General features: G+C 41.8%; 1 protein-coding gene and 1 pseudogene across 4 annotated transcripts in view; one reads left to right on the top strand and one right to left on the bottom strand.

The window, feature by feature from the left end:
• Positions 1–25074, top strand: part of FHIT (fragile histidine triad diadenosine triphosphatase) — a 1443778-nt gene that overhangs the window by 400580 nt on the left and 1018124 nt on the right. For all 3 annotated transcript variants that reach the window (XM_080926902.1, XM_080926901.1, XM_080926903.1), the window contains one exon: positions 12349–12416. The gene's annotated coding sequence lies outside the window, so the exon portion shown is untranslated. The remainder of the gene's footprint in view (positions 1–12348; positions 12417–25074) is intronic.
• Positions 18980–19483, bottom strand: LOC308427806 (large ribosomal subunit protein eL21-like; annotated as a pseudogene). Its single transcript has one exon. The product of its transcript is annotated as a large ribosomal subunit protein eL21-like (transcript).

Raw genomic sequence — 25074 nt, 5'->3', positions numbered from 1 at the left:
TGAATCTTGAATGCTTAACATAAAAAGTTTAATGTATCATAAAGTTTATTGCATGTTGAAATATTTTTTGATCTATTGGGTTAAGTAAAATGTATCTTAAAAAAATAATTTCTTAAATGAATAAGAGAACAGATTTCTTCTCTAGTGAGAGCAAGAAACCCAGGTTTGTGCAGCTTAGAAAAACATGGTATCAACTCAAGGGGAATGGCTACCAAAGCTAATGTATGTGAGCTGTCTGGTCGTGTGTGCTTTTGTGCCTGTCCTTTGTGTTTATGTGTGGCATCAGAGAATTTGTGTTTGCCTTCCACATTGTTTAAGAAAGGCTTTCTTGTGTGTTGCTGAATGCACTAACCAGGCTGGCTGGTCCAAGAGCATCTGGGGATCTTCCTGTCTCTGCTTCCCTTTCCTCCTTAGGCACCTTAAAGACTGCATAAATGTTCTTGGCTTTATGTCAACTCTGGGGTTTAGACTCAGTTCCTCACTCCTGTGTGACAGTGGCTTTACTCACTAAGAGATGTCCCCAGCACTGAGGCTCTTCTTCATTAAAAATTTACACACACACACACACACACACACACACAGTGCTGAATGACAGAGTAGGCTGTCTTGAGAGTCATGAATTCTTTCATTTTTCAGTTTACCTTGAACTATGGATTAAATTATCCTAGATATTGGGACGTCCCTTGAGAAAGAGATTCGAGCATCCACAGTTTAGAAACTGTGATTTCGGGAGCTAGAAAGTAGCTCAAAGGATGATGCCTCATATGCAGGCAAGAGGAACTGAGTTTGGATACCTGGAACGATGTGCAAAGCTGGCCGAGGCCACACGCCCCTCTAATACTTCGGGCATCGCATCGAGGGGAGAGGAGACAGAGGAGTGTCACCAGAGCTCTCTAGCTGCCAGCCAAAGGAAGAGAAGGGCCTCAGGTTTGTTGAAAGAACCTGTCTCAAAGAAATAGAGAGTGGAAGAACAGGGTGCCCGTGCCCTCCTTGGACCTCTGCATGTGCATGGCACAAATACACATATATTACACAGATGTTCAGTATGCACACATACATACACACAAAGAATAAAGACATAGAGACAAGACAGACAGACAGATTATGATTCACAGCAAATAACTGATCCTGCCCATGTTTTCTTGTCTTTAAAACAGGAATCAAAGGAATAGTGTGTGAATATCTCAAGATTCAATATGAGAAGATGCTTAGATAGTTCCAGGCAAAGAGCAAGGTTTCTCCCAGTGGGTGAGTGCCCACAGTCTCTATAAGAACCAGGCCAGGTGTATCTGACTTAAGATGATGCGACTTAATGACTTTTAATTTGATGAAGGTACAGAACCAATATGTATTCAATAGAAGCCAGACTTCAAATTCTCAATGGAGTCTGTTTCCTGGGGTAGTGATAGGTAGGCATAATTCTCTCTATTATGCTAGGCCACAGGAGTGAGCCTGGTCCCAGTCAGTACAAGACCATGAGGTCTCTAAGCTAGAGATGTAATAAGCTAACCTGTGTCACTAAGCTAGGATGAATAGTCAATGTACTTTCGATATCTTCCACTTATGATGGCTTTTGTAGAATCCACACCCACTGTAAGCCAAGGAGGCTTAAAAGGATGCTATTTCCTGGGCCTGGAAAACCTCTAACAATGAGATGTTTCTATTTTGCTATCAGGTATCATGAATTGTAGCCCCTGGTTGTTGGAAGCAGCTTTCTAGCCCACCTTAGGGGTTAGTCACACTTGGATATACAGTGTGATGCTAAGGGCTGGGTTCTGCCTGGGAATTTTTATGCTGGGATCCTGATCTAACCACTTCAGGTGATGGACATAGGTAAGCTGTTCTCTACAACTGTGGTCAAGACTGTCTTCCCAAGACTCATGTATTTAACTTTGGTCTGCAGCCCATGGTTCTGTTTGGCTGTTGTGGAGTCTTCAGGATGTGAGGTCTAACTGGCAGAAGTTAGGGCATTAGGATAATGTCCTTGAAGGTCATATGGGCAAACAAGCTCCTCCCTCTTGCTTCTCAGCTACTGCAGGTGCACAGTCTCTCTTCACCGTGCACTCCCACTGTGGTCCTCTGTATTGCCACTGGCCCAGAGTAACAGAGCCAAGTGACCATGGACTGGCCTTACTCCCTCACAGTGACTCAGATTTTCAGTTCCAGCCTGGCAGAGCTGATTAGCATGCTCCTTACCTGCTGTCCTGTCACATGGTGTGATGGAGTTTCCTCTCTTAAAGGTTATTGTGCAGGAATGAACCAGCAACTGGGCTGGAAAACCTTGCGCATACCAAATGCCCTGTGTTTGTTAACTGTTATTTTTGCTGCTTTTTACTGTAAGTATGAACCAGACCTCAGAGCTCCTTGGTGGTGGAGCTAAGACTGGAGACCCTTCTCAGTGCCCTCTCTACTTTAGTGCATAATTGCTTTGTTCTCATTCATCTTTTCAGAGTGTAAATGTAGAAAGTTGGAGTTGTTAGTGAAGATTTCTAGAAGAACATTTTCTAAGGGGGAAAAAAAAACTTGAACTGTCAAGTCCAGGGATTTAGGATGTGGCTTGGTGCTGAAGTAATTGGCTCTCTTAGTCTTGCATTAGAAGAGACTCTTTTTCAGAGTGTAAGGTTGAAAAGTATGAGGGGAACTCTCACATTCTGGTAATTGCTCTAAGGGATAACTTACCTAAAAAAAAAAAAAAAAAAATGTTATTCAGCTGCTGTTCTTTCCTCCCTGTGCCTTTTGAGAATCACATCAGCTGTCCTCCCCCCTCCCTCTCTCTAGATTTCCTCTTTATCTAGTAACAGTGCCTCAAGTACCATTGCTTAATGTTCTCTGTGAGGTTTTAGCAATTAGCTGGGGCGGGGGGAGTGTTCACATTAGCACTGGGGAGTTTCTTGGGACAGTGCAAAAATGGTTTAACCATCAAGATTCGGTATCTGCCAGAGAATCAGGCACAATGGAAGCTACTTGAAGCACACTGTATACTGCTTGTGGCTGTTAAAGTACTTTAGCATTCAGTAGATTGACCACACTAGGGAGGCCAGAGAGTAATTAAAAATGTCCATTAACATGTTGAGTAAGGCTCTAGAATGAGATATTTAATATTTCCTCAGTTGCAGTGTGTATGTGTGTGTGTGTGTGTGTGAGAGAGAGAGAGAGAGAGAGACAGAGAGAGAGAGAGAGAGAAGAGAGAGAGAGAGAGAGAGAGGAGAGAGAGAGAGAGAGAGAGGAGAGAGAGAGAGAGAGAGAATTGGCTTGAATTAGCCATGATTAGTACACATAACTTCATAGTGTACCGGGAGTGAAAAATTGTTTTTAAATTCACTTCTGTCTTCCCAATAGTTAACCAAACAGATCATCTTATAATTTTGTTTTCCCTGAGCTTGAGCGAGGAAAACAAAAGAACAGGCAGACAGCGCTTTCACTTTTCTTTCATATTTTTCTCCAAACCAAGAAACATCAGGAAATTGCAAATATATTCTCCTACTGTCAGAGAAAAGCTTAATGGTCCCTCCATTGGGTGCCGGTTCAAACGCTGACATTTCTCTTGGCTTTTCTAGCACTGCAGTAACAAAGAGAAATATTCTGATATTAAGACACTTTTCCAGTTCTAGCTAATGCTGTCTCATCGTATGCTTATCTCTGGCTCTCTAGGGACATTTGGGTATCAACAGAAATCGTGCTCCTTCCCTACACTGCATTCTCCCTCACAACTTCGAATGGTGGCAAGTATACGAAAAGAGAAAGTTTTTTCTTTATTAATTTGGTTTGTGGCAGGGACAGACCTCTGTAGCAAAGGAACACTTATTGGAGGAAAATAGAAAGTTAATCATATGTGTTTCTCATGTATACATGAAAGTCAGAGGTGCTTTGAGATCTGGTTCAAATACCACGACAAACCTAACTAGTGAAGGTCATTTATGATGAGATGCCTAGGAATGCCATGTGAGGTTGTCTTTGTAGATTTCTTTCTGTGATTTCAGGGGTCACATCATCTGCAAGGATTTAGAGGAAGTGGATCATTGAGTGACTCTATCAACATGAACACCTAAAAGTGTTTCTGTTTGTTTGTAATCTCCACAGTAAGTAATCGCTGACTGCAGATAAATCTTTATGCCAAAGATACATCACTATTGGGGTAGTGCACTCCAGTCTCCTGTCGTCACTTTTTGTGGTAGAATTCTGGTCTGATTGGATTTCCCCATTTCTAATGCACCTGAATTGCATCAGGAAGCTTGTGTGTGTGTGTGTGTGTGTGTGTGTGTGTGTGTGTGTGTGTGTGTGTGTGTGTGTGTGTGTGTTTTCACTGAGCAACTACTGGGAAAACTGAAAGAGACACATTGTACAGTGGGTACAATGACACATGTATTTCTGAACCTCTTCCTTCCTCTCCCTTCCCCTCCCCTCCCTTCCCTTCTACTCCACTCTCCTCTCCTCCTTTCTCCTTACTTCTTTCCTCTCCTCTCCCCTCTCCCTCTCCTCCTCTTTTCTCTCCTCCCCCTCCCCTCCCCCTCCCCTCTGCTCTCCTCCAGTTTCCTTTCTATCAATTTACAAAGAGTCTGTGGCTATAATGTGCATGTATTGTATGCAACATAATAATTAACTAGGAAACAGAAATGTGACTGTCTGTGAGTGTGAGTCGTTCGGTCCATGGAATAAACTAAATTTGATGCAGGAATCTTTTTTGTTAGGAAGGCCTTTCTTGACCTGTGAAGCTTTAGTATCCTAATGGCAAAAAGAAAGATCATATCAATGTTTTTCTCTCTTTCTTCTAGTGCAATTACTGTACATTCTAGAACAGCCTGTGCTGCACAGAAAATTGCAAGTTAGCCTAGAAAAATGTTTTCTCCAAAAGTGACAGTAAAATAAAATAAATAACAGGTGGGCTATGTTGTCTCCAAGATGAATCCTAACTGTAGCATACATCTCAAACACCAGAATAGGTGTTGAGAAGTAGGCATGAGTTCAGGTTTATCTCTGTCTTGACTGGTGTTCCTCTGAAATCCAGCATTATCTGGTGATTCTCATAAAAGTCTACTAACTCCGATGACTCAGATGGTTTGCTGCTGACTTTTAATGACAGTGAGGAGGGGCTGTGTTTGTGTTCTTAGATAGCAATCCTGTTACCCCTTGCTTGCATCTTCCTTATGCACATAGTGCAAGATCTAATACAGTTCTTCTTCTGTTTATCTAGAACCAACACTCTTTTACTTTATCATTCTACTTCTAGCTTTAAAGAAAAAGAGTCATCCTTTTTAACAAGTGTCCACTTGAATAGGTCTCTGGAGATTTATTATTTCATTATTGTTTCAGAATTCCTGGCCCCAGCACTGAGTCTGATACTTATATACTCAGTAAAAACTTCATCAAACTAATGGAGGTAATTAATTAAAAACAAATAATGCAGAGAGTTGTTTGTGTACTTGAACCTTGAATGGCAGTGAAGATGGTGGGTGGAAAAGGAGATCTGCTTAAACATAATGATGGTGACTCCAGTGAGGACAGAAGGTGATGGTGACGTCTGTCTGATTTTAACCATGTAACATGCCCTTTGCATGAAAGGGCATTCACAAAATCCCCTAGTAACTCCCCTGAAAACTCAGAGTTATAAACTCTGCTTACCAATGGGAACATGAGTGTGAAGGTCATTGGCTTGGGTAGAAGATCCTGTGCCTGTTTGAATAATAAATCTCAGGATCCAAACCCACATCCTTAACCACAATGCAAGACTGGATTCTATTTTGCTAAAAAGCATTTCCAGGACTATGATCTGGAAGAACAGATTATAGTGTCTTCATGTGTCCCAAACAATCTGAAAGTTTAACCCTTGACAACTCAGAATAGCTTCATCTGTCATTTCACTGTGAAGCCATGGCTGTGTTTTTATCTAGAAATGGGAACATAAAACCAAAAACCGGAGAACTCTTTATTTTCATGGGGTGGAAAAGTGTCACCCATCCTGGTAGGGATGGCCCCGGCTGAGGCCACTCTGCTGTGTATGTCTGTATGATGCAGCAAGGTCTTCTCAGTGCTTGTCACACCACACCACATAATTGTCAACACTTAGGCAGACAAATTAAACTATTCTGTGTAGAGGCAGCTCTAAAAAGTGAATTCTATATGTGGAAGCATGTTTAGCATTGTCCAAGTGAAAGACACAAAATTACACGTTTGTGACATATTCACAAATCTATCTGCCTCATTTGTCCTTCTGTTAGAAATCAACCAAAACTAATTGTTTGAATTGATCTGTAAAGTAATGCACAAAATGATGGTATCTGAATATCTAGACTAGGACATGGGCCAAACAGTTGGGGCCGATCCAACCTTTGATTGGTACCTTCTACTTCACAGCTGCCTTCATGGAACGATTTGGTATGGTCAAGACTCAAGGGTTTGCTCCCCTTTCAAAGTTAGAAACTAAGGCCTCTGAAGTAAGCTTATACCTAATGCACTTTCAAACAAATGATGTCTATTGGTTCAAAATTGGAGGCTCAGGTCAGGCTTGCATTTCATGACAGTGAAATTTCCTGTAAGGTTTTTCTCCTCTGTTGAGTCTCCCTCCAGGAAGACAAGGAACCCTCTTCACAAATGCAGGCCCTTTGACAGGTAACCCTAGGTTCAGAGAGGATCTTTTGATTATGAGTGACCAAAATGAGTTATCCTCAAAGCAATCTCAGTTTTGAAAGTGAAGATTCTGCTTTATACGAGGAAAAACCTTGTCTCCAACCCTAGAACATATGAGGTTAATAATGAACAGGCTTCAAGGAAAGAAATTTGAAAAAAGGAAAATTGCTAAGTTGGCTGAGGACTAATCAAGCATATTGTTCCCTTGATTCTAGAAAATTGCAACAAGCATTTCCAAAAGGTTGGAAAGATGTCCATGGAATACTTTTTTGGTTTACTCTGTCAGCAAACCTGTGTTTCTCTTTTTCCTCTTGTGTTAGTGGCTCCAAAAATTGGGGTGGAGGAGGGTGCTAATGCTACTGCTGGTTTCTGGGATCCTCTGGCACAGGGCTTCTTGAACCACTGGATAGCATTTGTTTCCCTGTGCTGGATGAACTTCTATGCTCTTCTGCAGACTGGAGCAGGCTGGGATGACTCAGTCTTGGTCTCTACTTATAACTGAAGCAGAACTGTGGGGTGGGTATGGAAGGCGTTGGTAAAATACTCATTTAGAGTGTCTGATGTCCCGGCTTCAATCCCCAGCACCACAAACAAAATAAACAACAAAGAAACTGAAGCTATAATAGCAATATGCTCCACAGTTTGGAATTCTGTCCCTAAGAAAGCAAACTCTTATGATCAATTCATGTGCCGTCCAAGACATGAAGAGGCTTCTGTCCTGGCTCTCTCTGACCCTCCCTAGCCTTCCTGCACTGTCCCTGCTCCTTGCCTTCTGACCTGACCTCTGGCCCTCTCTTGCCCTTATCCTCCTTTACCTTCCCTGACCCCATCTGACCCTCCCTAACCCTCCCTGTGACCCATCAACCCAACCTTGACTCCATCCCCCACCTCTCCTCCCTTCCTCTTTTTTCCTTGCCCTCTCCACTCATCTTCCCTTTTTTATTTAAAAAAAAAAAAAGAAACAAATAAAATTAAAAAACAAAACCCTGTAAGGTTTTAAAATTTAAAACCCTGAATTTCCAGTATCCAAAACAAGTACCTTCTCATTAGGCAGATTTGCTTTCAGAGTTTTGCTGTGGTTTTTTTTTTTTTTTTTTTTTTTTTTAACTCTCTATTCTCTCCAACTTACTCACTTCCTGCCCCAAATCCTGTGAATCTAAGTGTGTCCCTTCACCAATCAGTTTTTGTATTTTTCCATATGCATATGTGTGTCCACAAGAACACCTGTGATTGTGTTTGTGTGCGTCAAGGTTTTTTGTTGCTTAATAATTATTTATGATGTGAAGTGTGTATGTGAAGCCAGCTGATTTTCCTTGCATAGTTACTTCCATTTCTTTTTGGTTAAAATCTTAGGTCATTGGAACGTTTTGTTTTAGTCCTCTCACCACATGCCTCCTTGTTGCATGTGAATTGAGCCCTGCACATCTTCCATGTCCAGTCACCATGAACAGAACGTGCAACACTGCTTTTGATGCATACAATAAAGCTCTCACTAGAATAAGGTCCCAGTTCATGATTCTGCCAGGAGTAATTGAAATATTACATTGTTATTTTCCTCACATCTTGGACAACATTGAATTTTGCCAGGCTTTTTTATGTTAACTACTTGGGATGGACAGAAAATGAAATCTTATTATTTAAATTTCCATTTTCTTGCTGAGCTTCTTAAGTTCATAATCCATTGTAGTTTTTTCTTTGAACACCTCCCACTTCTCTGTTATGCTCTTCTCTGTCTTTTTATTAACTTTAGGAGATTTCTTATAAATTCTGGTTCCTTACTCCATGTCTTCCAAATATGTGTCCTGTGTCTTTGGCATCACTGGCTCTCAGGGAGATCAGTTCTTCAGATGGTTAGTACAGCTGAATTGTCTTGCTATCTAGTTTAATCCTCTGCATCAATAACAGGTCAAGCGTGGACCTCTCCCTCCGGTGTTGCCAGTCATTTGGATCTTGCATTCTGAATATACAGCCCAAAGCTGTCCAGTCCCTACCATGTCCACATGTACTGGCTGCACTTTTCCTCTTCAGGTTTCTGCAGAAGATTCATTTCATTTTATTTTATTTTATTACAGTTTTTTTAAACCCCAAAATTTTTTATTGGATATTCTCTGCAGTTTCATCTCAGATATTATCTTTTTCCCACAATCTCATCCCTCCTCACACTCCCATTGCCTCCATGAAGGTGCTCCCTCTCCCAACTACCCTCTCTGACCTCAGCACCTTAGAGTTCCCCTACACTGGGAAATGAGCCTTCACTGGACCAAAGGCCTCTCCTCTCATTGATGTCAGACAATGTTATCCTCTGCTACATATGCAACTGGATCCATTGGTTGGTGTGTTAGTCCCTGGGAGTCGTGGTGGGTTTGGTTAATTGATAATGTACTTCTTCCCATGGGGTTGCAGACCATTTCAGTTGCTTCAGTCCTTTCTCTAGCTCCTTCATTGGGGTCCTCATGTTCAGTCTGATGGTTAGCTGCAAGCATCCTCCTCTATATCAGTATGGCTCTGGCAGAGTCTCTGAGGAGGCATTCATATCAGATTCCTGCCAGCAAGCACTACTTGGCATCAGCAATAGTACTTGAGTTTATTGGATGCATATGGGGTGGATCCCCAGGTGAGGCAGTCTCTGGATGATCTTTTCTCCAATCCCTGCTCCTCTATTTGCCCCTTTATTTTCTCCCATGAACGTTTTGTTCTTCCTTCTAAAAAAAATACTGAGGTATCCACTTTTTGGCCTTCCTTCTCTCTGAGCTTCCTAAATCCAGTGGATGATTTCTTGGGTATTCTGAGCTTTTTGGGTTAGTATTCACTTATAAGTGAGTACATATCATGAATGATTTTTTGTGGCTGGGTTATCTCATTCAGGATGATAGCTTCAAGTTCCATCCATTTGCCTAGGATTTTCATGAACTCATTGTTTTTGATAGCTGAGTAGTACTCCATTGTGTATACCTACCACAAGTTCTGTATCTATTCCTCTGTTGAAGGACATCTGGGTTCTTTCCAACTTCTGGCTATTATAAATAAGGCCCACATGAGATTTATAAATGGTCTTAACTTCAGTGTATTCTCACCAGGGATACCTTACTACAATACAAGCCAGCTCTTGGTCCAACTCAACTCAGAAGCTTACAGTGGCTACATACCCTGTAGCAAATAAAAGCCCAAAGAACAGCAGTGGCCGATTGTTCTGAGCTGCTGGTTCCTGCTTTCTCATCCCCTGCCACTCTCTTTAGCAGCTACACCAGCTTCCCTTCCAATGTATCAACATTCTCAAGCACATTCTGCATCCTTTGTCTAGAAAATGCCTTCATTTAAAACTTTTTGTTTTTTGTCTGCTTTCTGCATCTCACTCGGGGTTTTGCCTGAGATGTTTATTCCTAATGAGGTCTTTCTTAATCTCCTTGTTTAAAAATGTGAACATCTTCCCAGATTTCACTGTGCTCATAGGGTGGTACTCAAAGCATAAGTTGTGGCTTCTAGTGGCTTGCTAACAAAACTTAGCCTCCCTTACCTGGCAGCAACCTCACATTAGCTCTATCATTAGAAACAGTCTCCTGCTGTCACTGTCTTTACATGGTCTTGCTCATAGAAGTAAACCACTCCTGCTGAATATGATCCATCCCATTCCAGTATGATACCATCTTAATCTGTCTTGAACACCTCTATTCCATTATCAGGACATGGGAATTCTCTCTCTCTCTCTCTCTCTCTCTCTCTCTCTCTCTCTCTCTCTCTCTCTCTCTTTTCTCTCTTTGCGGTAGGGGCAGGGGGAGAACAACATTTCCCAGAGCAGTTAGCACCATTTAATTACTCAAGCACATGACATATTTATTTTATTTGTCTCTTGTCCCCCTAAGAGAATGCAGGTAGAACGTGAGACTTTTATGTTGAGACATATAGAAAATAATCTATGGTAGCTCTGTAGCTTCTGTAAATATTTGCTAGATAACAGAAAATGATTTCAGTCTCATTATGAGCAGAGGAAGTATCAGGATATGGAGCAAAATAATCAGATTTTAAAAAGGAAATGGTGACTCTTTCAAAAATCCCAGGGAATGAATTAATGTCTGTGACATTGGTTTATTGTTGTTGTGATTGTTTTTTGGTGTTTTTTTTTTTTTGTGTTTGTTGGTGTTGTTAATTTTAAAACCGGGCTAATGAAGGAAAGGAAGAGGTAGAGATTACAGCAGAGAGAAGCTGGCCAGTGGGGACATTTGTAAGCACTAGAGTGTGTTGATCTCTTAGTCACTTTCACACAATGAAAAAATTGCCCTCTAAGTTGTGTCCCTCATATCTTATTATGCCCACTTGACTGAGGTGGAGTAAAAAGGTCAGTTAGACTGGGCAGCTGTGTAGGATCTAAACCTGGAGAGCTGTACAAAAAGCTTGTGTTCTCCGTGTTGGCTACTTTATGTCAACCTGACACAAGCTAGAATCATCCCAGAGACGAGAGACGCCTCCATGTAAACCCCTCTGGCTGTAGGCAGGCCTGTAAGGACCCCTCTGGCTGTAGGCAGGCCTGTAAGGACCCATCTGGCTGTAGGCAGGCCTGTAAGGACCCCTCTGGCTGTAGGCAGGCCTGTAAGGACCCCTCTGGCTGTAGGCAGGCCTGTAAGGACCCCTCTGGCTGTAGGCAGGCCTGTAAGGACCCATCTGGCTGTAGGCAGGCCTGTAAGGACCCCTCTGGCTGTAGGCAGGCCTGTAAGGACCCCTCTGGCTGTAGGCAGGCCTGTAAGGACCCCTCTGGCTGTAGGCAGGCCTGTAAGGACCCCTCTGGCTGTAGGCAGGCCTGTAAGGACCCCTCTGGCTGTAGGCAGGCCTGTAAGGACCCCTCTGGCTGTAGGCAGGCCTGTAAGGACCCATCTGGCTGTAGGCAGGCCTGTAAGGACCCATCTGGCTGTAGGCAGGCCTGTAAGGACCCATCTGGCTGTAGGCAGGCCTGTAAGGCATTTTCTTGATTAGTGACTGATTTCCAAGGCCCCACACTGTTGTGGGCCATGCTATCCCAGCACTGGTGGCTGGCCAGCAAGCCAGAGAGACAAGCCAGTGAGTAGCACTCTGCCCATTGTCTGCATCGGTTACTGTCTAGGTACCTGTCCTACCGGAGTTCTTCTCCTGACTTCTCTCCGTGGGTGACCTGGAAGTATAAAAGAAGTAAACCCTTTCTTCCCTACATTGATTTTGGCCATGGTGTCTTGTCACATCAGTAGAAACCCTAACTAAGACATCGTACTTATAATCAATGATAGTCAGCTCTTGTGTTTCGAAAGAGGGAAGTTAAGCAATCCACACGTGAAACTTTAGTGGGGATAACATAGAATTCCACAAAGCCATGGATTTGTTCTCCTGACTATAACTTGGGTCAACCTCATTGAAGCCCAGTATTAGGACTTCCTAATTGTTGAAGAAGCCAGATGCTACGTCTAGGAATGCCTTGGGATAGGAATCAGAATGCCGACAGGTAAAGGACCACCCTGACAATGCTTTTGTGTGGCGCTATATGAATCACCATCACTCCTCTGAGCCACATCCTCCTCCTGCCAAGTAATGGCAATGGTTACAGAAGCTGCCCTAAGCTATAGAGCCCTTTAAACAATTCCTTAAACAATTTAAGGCAGGCACACAGCTCAGCGTTCTTCACAGTTCCATCTCATGACATTGTGTCTAGATGCTGTTCAACTGACACTGAGACAACCATCTGAACTTCTCTTTTTTCTTTAGGTGTCCTGGGACAACCGGATTGGTCACCGCTCTGCAGAAACTCCAAGGAGGTGGTGCTCATCTGCACGGTAGTGTTTGCCTAATTTTATTTCTTTGTAAAGAGTGTATAGAACTGACCTACTATGGGGATGCCCATGTGGTAGTAGTCACATTCTCTTGCATATAAGTAGAACTTGTATAATGGTGAGAGTTTAGCTGGACTCCCTTAGAGAACTTATCTTTTCTCTGCTCCTGTTTGTAGCTGCTACTTTACAATTGGAATATAAGTATTATGTCAGCTAAGTAAAGGAACGACGGCTTCACTCTCTGAAGGATAGCATTGCCTTCATCTCCCATGAAGTACAGCTGCATTGGCACTGGATTGACATGCCATTATATTGTTCTTCCCCCACTAGATCGGCACACATATTTGATAATTTTCATGTGTGAAAGGAAATGTTAGACAGTCAAGGAGTCAAGTTATGATGCCTTGTGTGGTGTCGAGGATGATGGCAGGATTGAGATGAAATGGGGAGCAGCAAGAGGAGGCCTCTGTCGAGGGATGTGTCCTTAGAAGAGTGGAGGGTTGGTGTGGAGGATGGGGAAGGAAACCTGCTAGAAGGAGTGGGATGGAGTGTGAAGCGCCATAGGCTTCCGTGGCTCCTTTGGAGGAGTTCTGACTTGCCTTACACTAGTGAAACTCGACAAAGGACCTGAGGCCAGGGAGGTGGCTGCTTCCTCTGTGTTCACAGAAATCTCCCTGGGTGATCTGGCCCCTTCCCTATGGGCTCACGGGCAGATGAGTCAGATTGGCAAAACAACACTTGTGTTCCGATTTGCCCTTGAATGCACTACCATACCCTAACTGACTGAAAAGCTATATATAAGCTTATGTATTAAACAATAAAATTAGATATGCAACCTGATGTCGGTGTCTAGAGTCTGAGTCCTGGGAATCTCTGTGGGCTCCAACTCTACTTTCCTTCCCCACATCTTGCAGTCCCTGTTCCCAGAGGTGGTCTTGCTCAGAGGTGACTCTACTCTTATAGAATAGGATTGCGAATGCTGAATTTTATCATGACTCAAAGACCAAGTAGAGGGACAGCCCTTCCCTTTATGCCTGAGTGTTTTCTCCAGATGAGTCATATATGCAACTTAAAAAAGTAGCTGTAGGAGAAGAAATGAATTGACAAAACTGAAAGGTCAGTCTCCTAAGTCATTGCTGGGGGAATTGTCATGCTGGCAAATTGGCAATGCCTTCTGTCCAATTTTCTGTTGCATGCCTTCCTTTATTATGGCAGGGAGTAGGAACCCGAAGCTCTTTCTTTAAAACCTAAGAAAAGCTGCAATATAACTCCCCTCCCCCACCCCATGGGGACCCACCATATCTAACAGTGGTCATAAAACTCATTCTAGAAGAAGTGTTTTCTAAACCCAGGTCAGTGGAAAGGTACACAGAAGAGCTAAAAGGTTCCTGAATATAAGACCCCTTCTCAGTTTAGTAGATCTCAAATCAGTAGGTCATGGTCTTTTTACCCAATCTCATCCTTACACAAATGTCCATTTAGTTTTAGATTTAAGCATAAAATATGAGGTTCCCCCTCAGTCTTTAGTTTTCATCTCCAAAGTCTCTCATACCATATAAAACTTTACATGTCAGACTTTTCACTAGTTTTTCTGTATTTTCTTATAGGGATGTTGTCTGTGATGCTTTGAAGGTTGAGGAAAGATCATGCACACACACACACACACACACACACACACACACACAAACACACACATACACACACAAGTTTATGCCTTGATCACACAATTCCAATCTGGTCATTTCCCCCAGAATGTGGTCAACCAGTTATGCTATTTTATTTGAGTTTTTAAAATACTTATTATTTACTTGCTTATTTATAGGCAAGTATTTTTATATGATCCAAATTGTCCTTGTATATGCTGAGCAGCCATGCCTGGTCTTGAGCTCAGCATCAACCTAGACTCTAGTATCACAGACATGTCCATGTCTCATGGCAGGCTGTGCTTAGTGACCCTCTCTTTATAAACACCCTGTTCCTTTCTGTCATTTCTTCTCATGTCTCCCCCTTTAACAGTGTCTGAGTGTCTAGGTTGTGGCTGTGTGAGAGTGTGTGTGTGTGTGTGTGTGTGTGTGTGTGTGTGTGTGTGTAAACTGAACAGCTACTTGTACCAAAAGACAAAGAGACCCACACCTTGTCTTGCTTCCAGTTAAGACCCTGTCTCCAGTACCCACTTCATCTTGTACACCTGTTTGCCTTTGGCTCGGCTGCCTTTCTAGTGTTCCATAATCCTCTGAAACCCATGGGTTTATGCAAAGTTTATCAAATAGAGAAGAACTGCCTCTAGAGTGTGTACTACTGCTGGACATTTTCTTGTCATCTATAATTCTTCACTGAATCCATAGTAGGGTGGGACGAGTCTCCCCTTTTCCCTGCCGAATTCTTCTGGCTTCCCCCTCCTAGATGCTTTGCCTATCCAGAACACTTACTACAAAACAAACAAGAAATGCAGGGACTTGCTGTGGGGAGCTGGTGCTGCCTGCTCCTTTCCTATGAGTCTCTGAGTGTAGACTTCGGTGTTCTTATTCTGCTTGGCATTTTAACACTGCAAGTAAAGTGCTTAAAAATGAAAGCCTGCAATTATTGGGGAGAGTAATTAAAAACGAGTGATTTCCAAGGCTTAGAAACCTCTCTTGTTCCTCTGTGCTTAGAACGCCTTCTCTTTTTCTCCTAACAATAAAGGACAATGTCTAATCATTTCAAGTGCTCCTTTTTTTTTTTTTTTTTTTTTTTTTTTTGCTGTTTCTGGATGGTTTGTAGTGTTTGCTGTTTGATCTTAGTCAGCCCACTTAAACTCTCTGAACTCTGGTTTCTTCCTCCATGAACTAAGAGTACTCTTAAGAATTGTCCCACAGAACGGTTATGAAGTATTAAAGGACAATTAATGCAGAGTCATTAGGATGCTAGCCTTGCATGTAGAAGCTTTCAAGACATGGAACTTGTAATTATTTCTGGTCAAGACATGGATGTCACATTTATTTATGAAAAAAAAAATCTACGTTCTGTGCTATAATATTGAAGAATTTTCAATATTTTGTCTTAGGATATTATCTGTGATTGTGTAAATGAGGCAGATGTAGAAATATCTAAGGCCACACAAGTAACACAAAAGAGCATGACAAAATACTTTATGGATACGCTTTGGAGGAATGGCTGGTACAAACTTCATTACATTGAGATTAAATTCTTCTGTGTCTTTGTGATATTTTGATGTTTAATCTTAAGCTCTGATTTTAGTCTGAGTTTCATTGTGTTCTTGGCAAGGGAGCACCAGGCCTGACTTCTATTTCTTGTTAGGAGTAAAACCAGGTATTTCTAGGCAAGATACTAGGTGGAAGTTAAGGAGTCATTAGAAATACAAGAGCCTATTCCCTTGGTGTTTTCTCTATCGCCACTTCTGGTATGGCCAGGTATGCTCTATTAAGCCAGACAAGACCAGGGAGGTCAGTTATAAATAGATCCAGCCTTGCCCTGAAGGCAGGGAGAACAAAGGTAATAGGCAGGTGCTTTGAAGAATGGGAAAGCTGAGTTCCCCTTTATTACAGTGTTTAGTCTAAAGGCGGGGTGAAGTTAATGTCATGTGACTGACCAACCTCCTATTAGAAATTGCCCGTTAGGCTTGATGACACAAACTATAGACTAGGAGGCAGTAGTGTCCACTGGAATGAGGGCTTACATGCCCACACAGGCAAGAGGTAGGGAGAAGCTCCTAGTCTCCTGTGTAAACTACTTCCATGTTTGGGGGCAGTTCCTGGATCAGGCTTAGAAGGAGCAGGCACATGAGCACCGTGGGAAAGTGAGTAAACCGCTGGGAGGTGGCACATGCATCTCACCTCAGCACTCAGGGCAGATGTGAGTTTGAGGCCAACCTGGTCTCCAAAGGGAATTCAAGACTAGCAAAGGAAAACTAATAACACCATGTCTAAAAAGCAAAAATCAAACAAACAAAAACTATCCTGAGCTTCAGACAACCTCCAAAGACCCTGTTCAGTTCTACATATCAAAAGAGATCAGGTTTCCCCAAAGAACTAAGCAGAACGAGACCTTTCCTCTTATGTCATCTACATTTGTACATTCACACAACACAAGCCCAACCTGCATGACAAGTAGGGAACTGGGAAAATGAAAGAAAAGGCAATTATCTGACATTTATTCTAGGATGAGCCAGATGTTGGAAGTCATTGATGGAGAGCACTTACTACCGAGATAGAAGTTTCCTTGGTGGCCCTGAAGCATTTGGAGGTGACCAGGAAAAACATCGTGACCTTTATGATAGAGCTGTGACAATTGTATTTCTTAGGCCCAGAAAGAAAACCAATATTCAAATGTTTGAAAAAAGAAAGGAGTCAAAGATCTGGTAACTATGACAAAATGAATCATGTCAAGCACACATGATGGATCATGTTGAGCACATATGCAGTGGAGTCAAGAATAAGTAGAGAGGTAGAAATACACAGAAAGTATGTTTGGGGGGAAATAACGTATTTTCCAATATGGTGAAGAAAGAGTCTTAACAGGAACCATACTTCTTTTGGGAAATGTTGCATTTTCAAACGTCTAGAAAAACCGATAGTATAATGTTTTAATAGCATTTATGAATCTGTGTACGGGAAGGGTAGTGATAATGTGTGTGTGTGTGTGTGTGTGTGTGTGTGTGTGTGTTTCTTCTACCATGTTGTAGGTCCTGAGGCTCAGACTCAGTCAGGCTGGACTGCAAGAGCCTTTTCTGATGATCTCATCAACCTAAAAGAAGGATGTTTTTAAAGTTAAGAGGGGATAGAAAAACAGTAATAAGGTGAACCAAAGGAGCTCGTTATTTGCATAGTTAAAATATACTTTAAGAGTGAAGACAAGGACATTTTCAGATGGGATAAAGTTCAGGGGCTTCATTGGCAAAAGGCCTGCAGTACAAGAGATGTCAAAGGAAGCTTCTGAGCCTAAAGTGTGTCACAGCAGACAGAACCTTAAATGTTCTACACATTAGAATTGCACATATAAAAGACTTTTTCTATCTCACTGCCTTAAAAATGTGTAGAACAAGAATGACAACATTGTCCCGTGGAGTTTATGATGTAATGCGTATAACTACAGTCCACTGGACCAGGACAGTGTAAACATTGTGGGGTGAGAAATGGACCTCATAGATGGGAGGCTTTCAACCTTTATGTTAGATAGTATAAAAGTAACCCAAGTAATGTCATGGAAAGATCAAAAATATAGATGTTCCTAGAACAACCAGTAATAAAAGCAGTCAACTGAGAAAAGAGAAACTAATGTTGTTGTTGTTGTTGTTGTTGTTGTTTGGGTGTGGATGTCTCACAATGTAGTTTTAGCTGATCTGAAACTTTTTAAAAAGGATTTATTTATTTATTATATGAAAGTACACTATAACTATCTTCAGACACACCAGAAGAGGCCACCGGATCCCATTACAGATGGTTGTGAGCCACCATGTGGTTGCTGGGATTTGAACTCAGGACCTCTAGAAAAGCAGTCAGTACTCTTAACCACTGAGCCATCTCTCCAGCTCGATCTGAAATGTAATATATATGCCAGGTTGGCCTTGTACTTACAGAGGACCTTTTGTCTTGCTTTATAAGAATAATACAAAAAATGTTGAAAATGTGAAAGAAGGGAACAAGAAACAGAGGTGCAAATCAAATAAACAAATAAAACTGGACCACTTAATGCAAGCATTGCTATTATATTGTGAATTGACCCTGTGCATTCTAGTTAAATGGCAGAGGTACGAGAATATTTTGGAAAATCATGACAACATTATATTGAGAGATAGCCTTCGCATATAAAGGTCCTCATAGACTTAAAGGGAACTGGTGAGGAAGCTGTGCTACAGAAACTGTATGCAGGGTATCCTCCTAATTATCTGTGGAGTGGCACTTTAAGACAAAAAGTATTACCAGAGTGAAAGTATTTTACCAAAGGCTGGGTGTGTTATAAAGACATATCAAGTATTGGTAAATATGTAGCTGATAAAATTCCAAGAGAAATCGGGTTCTTTCTCCAAGTGGGGATTTTGGGGTGCTCGATCATTATCATGAGTCATATGTGGCTCACCAGTTTAAGGAACAGGTAGGCTAAGAGCCATTAGCACCAGTGCAGAAAGGAAAGCCCCTGGAGGGTATGGTGGCCTTGGGGGTAACCAACAGCTTCTCTCTTTCTTCACAATGTTTTCAATTACTGTTTGCCTCATGCAGTGCAAACACATTGAACATAGTCACAATCCAGGATCAAGTCAGATGCCTCTGGAATTTAATTCAACCATGCTCATATTTAATTAACTTAAATGTTGAGTCCATTCTATCTGGCGCTCTTACGTATCTCTGCTGACAACAGTGTCTTAAGTTCTCTAAACCTCCATAACAGCTGGTGGACTCTGTGGCTCAGGAAGGCTCAATATATTGCCCCAGACCATGAAACTGATGGTTCAAGACCCAAGTTTGTTTTCAAAGGCTCTCCAGCTATATCTCGCTGGGGGATGCTTTTTCTGGCTTTTTTTTTTTTTTTTTTTTTTTTTTTTTTTTTTTTTTTTTTTTGTAGTCCGGGTCCTTTATTTCTCTTTGTACATTAGGCCATGAATTCATAGGGAATGGGCTCCAGCAGCTCAGGCTCTTTTCCATTAGTCCTCACAAAGTGGGCTTCTCTGGGTGGTGCAGGCTGGCGCTTCAGCTGAACCCAGGTGCCCTTCTCCTTGGCTTCCTTTTTCTTCTGATCGTTCTCCTTCACCCGCTTCAGGAAGCTGTCTCTGCTCTTTGAGTGCTTGATGTGCTCAATCCGCACACTGATCCTCTTAGCCAGAATCTTGCCCTTAACTTGCTTGTTTACAATGATGCCCACAGCAAATGCTGGGTGACATTGTAGACTCTTCCAGTTTTTCCATGGTAACACTTATGGGGCATTCCTTTTTGAACAGTGCCCATTCCCTTGATGTCTACAATATCACCCTTCTTGTAGATTTGCATGTATGTAGCCAAAGGAACAACTCCATGTTTCCTAAAAGGCCTAGAGAACATATAGCGAGTGCCTCTCCTCTTTCCTTTTGTGTTCGTCATGTTGGCGAGTTAACTGGAAGATGGCTGCCGGGGCCGAAAAGCTCTGGCTTATTTTTTTAACCACTAGTACCCTTCAACAGCCTCCCCTGATGAGAAAGGAACATCTTTGTGGTGTGCTTGGCCAAAGTCTAGCTGTGGTCAATGTGTGGAAAACATGAGGAAGCTCCCTTTTTCACAAGACATAGACCTGTGAGAGTGGCCCAGTTCTAGATGAACTGAATACTACACTGAGAAGCTGCAAGTCAAATATGAATTCTGATGCATCTATGTCTTTCCACATGTCTATAATAAGAATGAAAGACTGTGGGAAACTATCCTAGATTTCCCTCTGTCACATGAGAGAAAGACAGCTTTTGTGGATCCATGCCCAGGCTGGGAGGCATTGGTGGGGTACCTGATTTCTAAATGAAGTGTGAGGTCTACACAATAAGTGTGACTTATAACCAGCAATGCTGTGTTCATATCTTAAGATCAGAACAAGCAGAGTTTACAATAAAACCAAGTGTGAGATGCTATCTTGACTGACTTGGGAAATATTCTCTCTGAGTTATCACAACAATCTAAGGAAAATTTTATTGTCTCATGTTTGAGATAAAAAACGTTGACACTCCTAAATGCTATTCTTTTAAATAAAAGATAGATTTTTCTACATTCTCTATGACCCAGGCAATAATTATAATCACACAATCTGTAAGAGAGGTTCTGTGTCATTTTCAGATTGTGTTTGAATTGTGTTGTCCCTTGCCTGGACCAGCGTGACATGGACTTTTGCCAAAGCTCCCTTACCATATAACTGACAAGTTTGCTTCATATATAATTTATAGCCAACTTTCAATGAAGTCACTAAAATACATCTAGTAAAATGGGAAATAAATCTCTTACCACTACCAGTTAACGGGGTTGCAAATACACACTGAACCGTAGAACTCACTAAGTTTTCTGGAAGACAGATCAAAGATGTACCCAGCACATTTCAAAGTCTTATTATCAGTAAGCTTAAAATCTGTCAGAAGTTTATTAGGTGATCGTTAAAATCACTGTCACTGACATAAAAACGATGACAGGAATCTGTGGCACCTACCTGGAACGCTGACACTCAGGAGGCTGAGGCCAGACCTGACTACAGAGTGAGCTGTTACAGTCCAACTTGCACTGCATGCTGAGGTCCTGTTTTCTGACCTAAAATCTTCCCCTTGGGCGCTTGGTAGAGTTGGATGGAACTCCATTTTACATGGATGATGCAGTATCCCTCTCTCTACCATGCATGCAGGCTCATGTTGAAAATCTAAAGGACATCAGCCTGTCATCACATGTTACATACTCCATACTTTGAGCTTCTGGGGATCAATCTGAGTGTTCCTACCCTGCCAGGAATTATTAGGAAGCATCTTTGACGTCCATATACAGTGGATGTTACTTTTATACTTATCGATCAAGAACCGGAGCTCCAAGGAACTGATAGAATTTGACTAAGACTCTGTGTGTTTTATTCAGATTTGACTTTCTCTGTCACAAAAAAAAAAAAAAAAAAAAAAATGTATATACTTCCGGTGTACTGAATTCCTTTTAAAATACTAAATAATATAATCCATTGGGCATTATTTTCAAGAATAATTCACATTTGTAGTCATTATGAAGAGCCCACATATTCTGGGTCACAATTTGTTCACAGATGGAATTGGTATCAAAGCACTACTACCTCTTGACGACAGCAGAGAACTTTCAATGTCTCTATTTTGTTGTTAGTTATATGTTTTTAGGATGAATTTCATCATACAGACTTAAAGACTTGAAGAGTGACAGAAAGTTAAGGTCACCAGGGACCTTCAGTGACAGCTTTACCAATACAGTTGGATGTTCCTCAGCTGTAAAGCTTTTAAATGAAAAGAGACCCCTAAAACCTTTCTATTAATGTGCGGTACCCTCTTGTCACTTTGAAATGAGTGAACTGTCAGCCTGCCGATTACCAGGCATACAGTATATGCTCATTAAATCGTGCACCATGGCTTTCTTCAGATTGTCAAACTGTTTAATTGAAAAAATGTGTAGTGTCACTCTTATGGGAAAGAGGCAGGAATCAGAGGATTGGAGAGCTGACTTAACATTTTCGAGTTTGCTTTTAACTGCAGTCAGAAACTGCTCTGTTTTACAGTTTTGATTAAAGGACTTTCCCTTCTGAATTTTTCTTGTTTTGTGTATAATTCAAACACTGTAATTATAATGGAGTTGCTTTGATAATAGAACTACTAAATCATTCTGCCAGCAGTCTGAAACCAAGGAGAAGAGCCTGTGTTTGTGCTGTAACTTCAAGGCCTACTCCACTGTGCCGGGGACTGTGAGGGAGGAGACTCTGATGGTTTTTATCTCAGCAGACCTCTGCTTCTGTGACTACATTGTTCAAGTCTAGGCCTCGTTGTCACTCGGGGAGCATGGGTTGAGCCTTTCTGACTCTGAGTATCCTTAGGCTGTTGGTTCTCAACTCCATTGCCCGAATTCCACTCTAGACTGAGTACATGTGGTATGTTTTGGTATGTACGTCACAACTCGGGTGAGTTGTGGGCATGATCCTGTTGTTAAGGGCTATTTATAGGTGATTATGGTGTGAGCCTGTGTTGAAAGAGATGACAGGTGTTCACTATCGGGTCAAGATACCAGGTATATCTTTTAAAAATTCTTTTTTTTTTTTTTTTTTTTTTTATGTATCTGCGTACACTATAGCTGTCCTCAGACACACCAGAAGAGGGCATAGAATCCCATTGTGAATGGTTGTGGGCCACCATGTGGTTGTTGGGAATTGAACCCAGGACCTCCAGAAGAGCAGCCAGCGCTCTCGGCCCCGGAACCATCTCTCCAGCCCCAGCTGTATCTTGATCACCAGCTGTGATCAACTGTACCCATCAGCAAACATTCCCTGCAAGTTAGATAGCCAAAGGGTTTCAGCAGGTTAAAGGACTTGAGTTCTGGGCTAACTCAGAGCATTAAATGGGGTTCTCAGGGGTAGCGCTCAGGAATCTTTTTCTTGCAAGCAGTTTAAAGTAATTCTTGGCACTGAGCTTTGAAAATGTACTAAGGAAGCAAAGTAATCTTCAGAAAGAGGAGCTGTCTGGAACTCCAGAGGAGGACAAGATACAGGAAGTCTGTGACAGGATTCCATGTTGTTTGTGGTTTTATCAGTCTAGCTTTGGGTACATTTATCCGATCATACTGTAAACACATTTATAATACCATCAATGGGACCTTGAGGCTAAGCTTTCAAATCTAGTACCGTATAACACCAAGGTAGGGACACCCATCTCATAATGGTTTTGAACCTCCATGAATTAGTTTTACCAGTGGTGCAAGTGTCAGGGCCTGAGCAAGGCTCACTGACATTTCCTCACAAGGTCAATAGAAGAAACAGTCCTGACAAACAGAAAAAGATTTATTCCATGTGGTCATACTGGGAAGGGAAACACAGACACAGAGGTCTGGTCTCCCCCATCTCTCTCTCTCTCTCTCTCTCTCTCTCTCTCTCTCTCTCACACACACACACACACACACACACACACACACATACACAAACTGCTCCCCTTTACCTGCCCAACTCATCTTCAAGGTCCTGTCTGAGATCTCAGTTTAAACAGAGGGCAAGAAATATACATACCTATACAGTGCTGTCAAGGTGTGGTCCGTCTTAGTCACCAGCAGTTCTTGAATATTTTTCCAACCACATGAGGCTCTTTCTGGGAGACAAGCTGCTCTTCTGGCAGGCATCAGGTTTCACCTTCTCCTATCATGGGAATCTTGGGGAAATTCCAGTTTCTAGGGACCGCTGTTGTAGTACTCTGATAATCTATCTAGACAGTCTATCTAGAATCTCTTCATTTCTACCAGAATCGTTTGTAAACCAGGGACTAGTGACTGAAATCTGTATACTTTTGAATGGCCTATCAAGAATGAAAATACAATGTATTTTGATTTAAGAATATGGAGAAACAGCAAAATCAAAACAAGTTGATACTGAAGTCAGCAAAGTAAAGCATTATGCTATTGTTATTAATTATGAAAATTAATAATTATTCAACCAGGAACTTTCGCAGATAGCTTATGAGTTAACCATTCTTACTCCTTAAGCATTACTGGAAATGCAAAATAATTATGGTGAAAGCTTAGCTAATTTTAAAATTAAATTAAATTAACCAAATTATAAGTAAGGATCCAATTTCAAATGCAAAGTATAAAATATTTTGTAAGATTTCAATCATGAAAATCACTTATCACTTAGTGGTATCTAAGAGCTGAGCATAAAACTTAGATAAGGATGCTGGAAGACTGGCATTTGACCATGACTGCTTGGATATGCATCCTCCTTGCCCTCCATTCAAACCCTGGTTCCTGGATGAATCTTGCTAGGGGCTCTTCACTAATGTCACAGTAACAGGTTAATCTACCAAATACAATATATTATGTGTTTTTAGAGAAACAAGCAAGTACAGTGGAAACCATTAGTTTCAGGAGTTGACCACTAAGATGTATGTGATAGTTTGAATATGCTTAGCCCAGTGAGTGGCACTATTTGGAGGTGTGGCCTTGTTTGAGGAAGTGTCTTATTATGGGCCTGGCTTTAAGAACCTCCTCCTAATCCCGTGGGAGCCAGTCTTCTCCTAGCAGCCTTTGGATGAAGCTGTAGAACTCTCAGCTCAGCCTGCAGTATGCCTGCCAGGATTCTTCCATGCTCCCATCTTGATGATAATAGACTGAACCTCTGAACCTGTACATCAACCCCAATTCAATATTTTCCTTTAAGAGTTGCCTTGGTCATAGTGTCTGCTCACAGCAGTAAAACCCCATGACAATGTACCTAGTAGAGAATTAGTAGTTAAAACCTATGTGAGAGACAATGAGAGATGGTTGTGTGCTTAAGTGTTTGCTGGTCTTTCACAGGATCTGAGTTTGGTTCTGCAACACCCACATTAACTGTGTGAGAACTGCCTGTAACTCGGGTCCCCAGCTCCGGGGGACTTGGCATGCTCTTCTGGCCTCTATGGATACCTGAACTCATTTCCCCTTTACCTTTGCCTCTCTGTGCTCCTAATTTTGTAAAACTTCTCTTAATCCTTCTGTTCACCTTTCTACTTGATGGCCTGTTTTACTAGTACGCTCCCTGAAAGTGGGAGTCAGTGGCTATGTTTCACAGGAATCCACTGTGGGAATAAGAACTGGTAGCAATGGTTGCTCTTTTCTCCTCACTGACTACTGGGGACTGTTGTGCCATCAGGGACAGGACACAGTGCTGAGGCTGAGGCAGTCAGGAGATATATTGGTGCACCTCTTTTTAACCACAGGGTTCTAAAACTCCGAGGGATTAAGAAATGACTGTTAGGACTGAAGTCATGTCAGTGTTTGTCTAGACAGATTTTTTTTCAGCCTTCCACAGTATCAAAAAGATGAAAATGCTATAGGACTCGCACTGTCCAGAAGTTGTATATCTGTGAGAGAAATAAAATGTTTATTGTTCACTTGAAAATGTCTATCTATTGGAGAGATGCCCGAAGACTGCTTGGCAATGCTTCAATTGATTAATAATTGAGAGCGATGATTGGCTAGAGAAT

Source organism: Micromys minutus, assembly GCF_963924665.1.
Source record: "Micromys minutus genome assembly, chromosome: 12".
In the NCBI taxonomy this organism is placed as follows: domain Eukaryota; kingdom Metazoa; phylum Chordata; class Mammalia; order Rodentia; family Muridae; genus Micromys; species Micromys minutus.
This window is presented reverse-complemented; position numbering and strand designations above follow the sequence as displayed.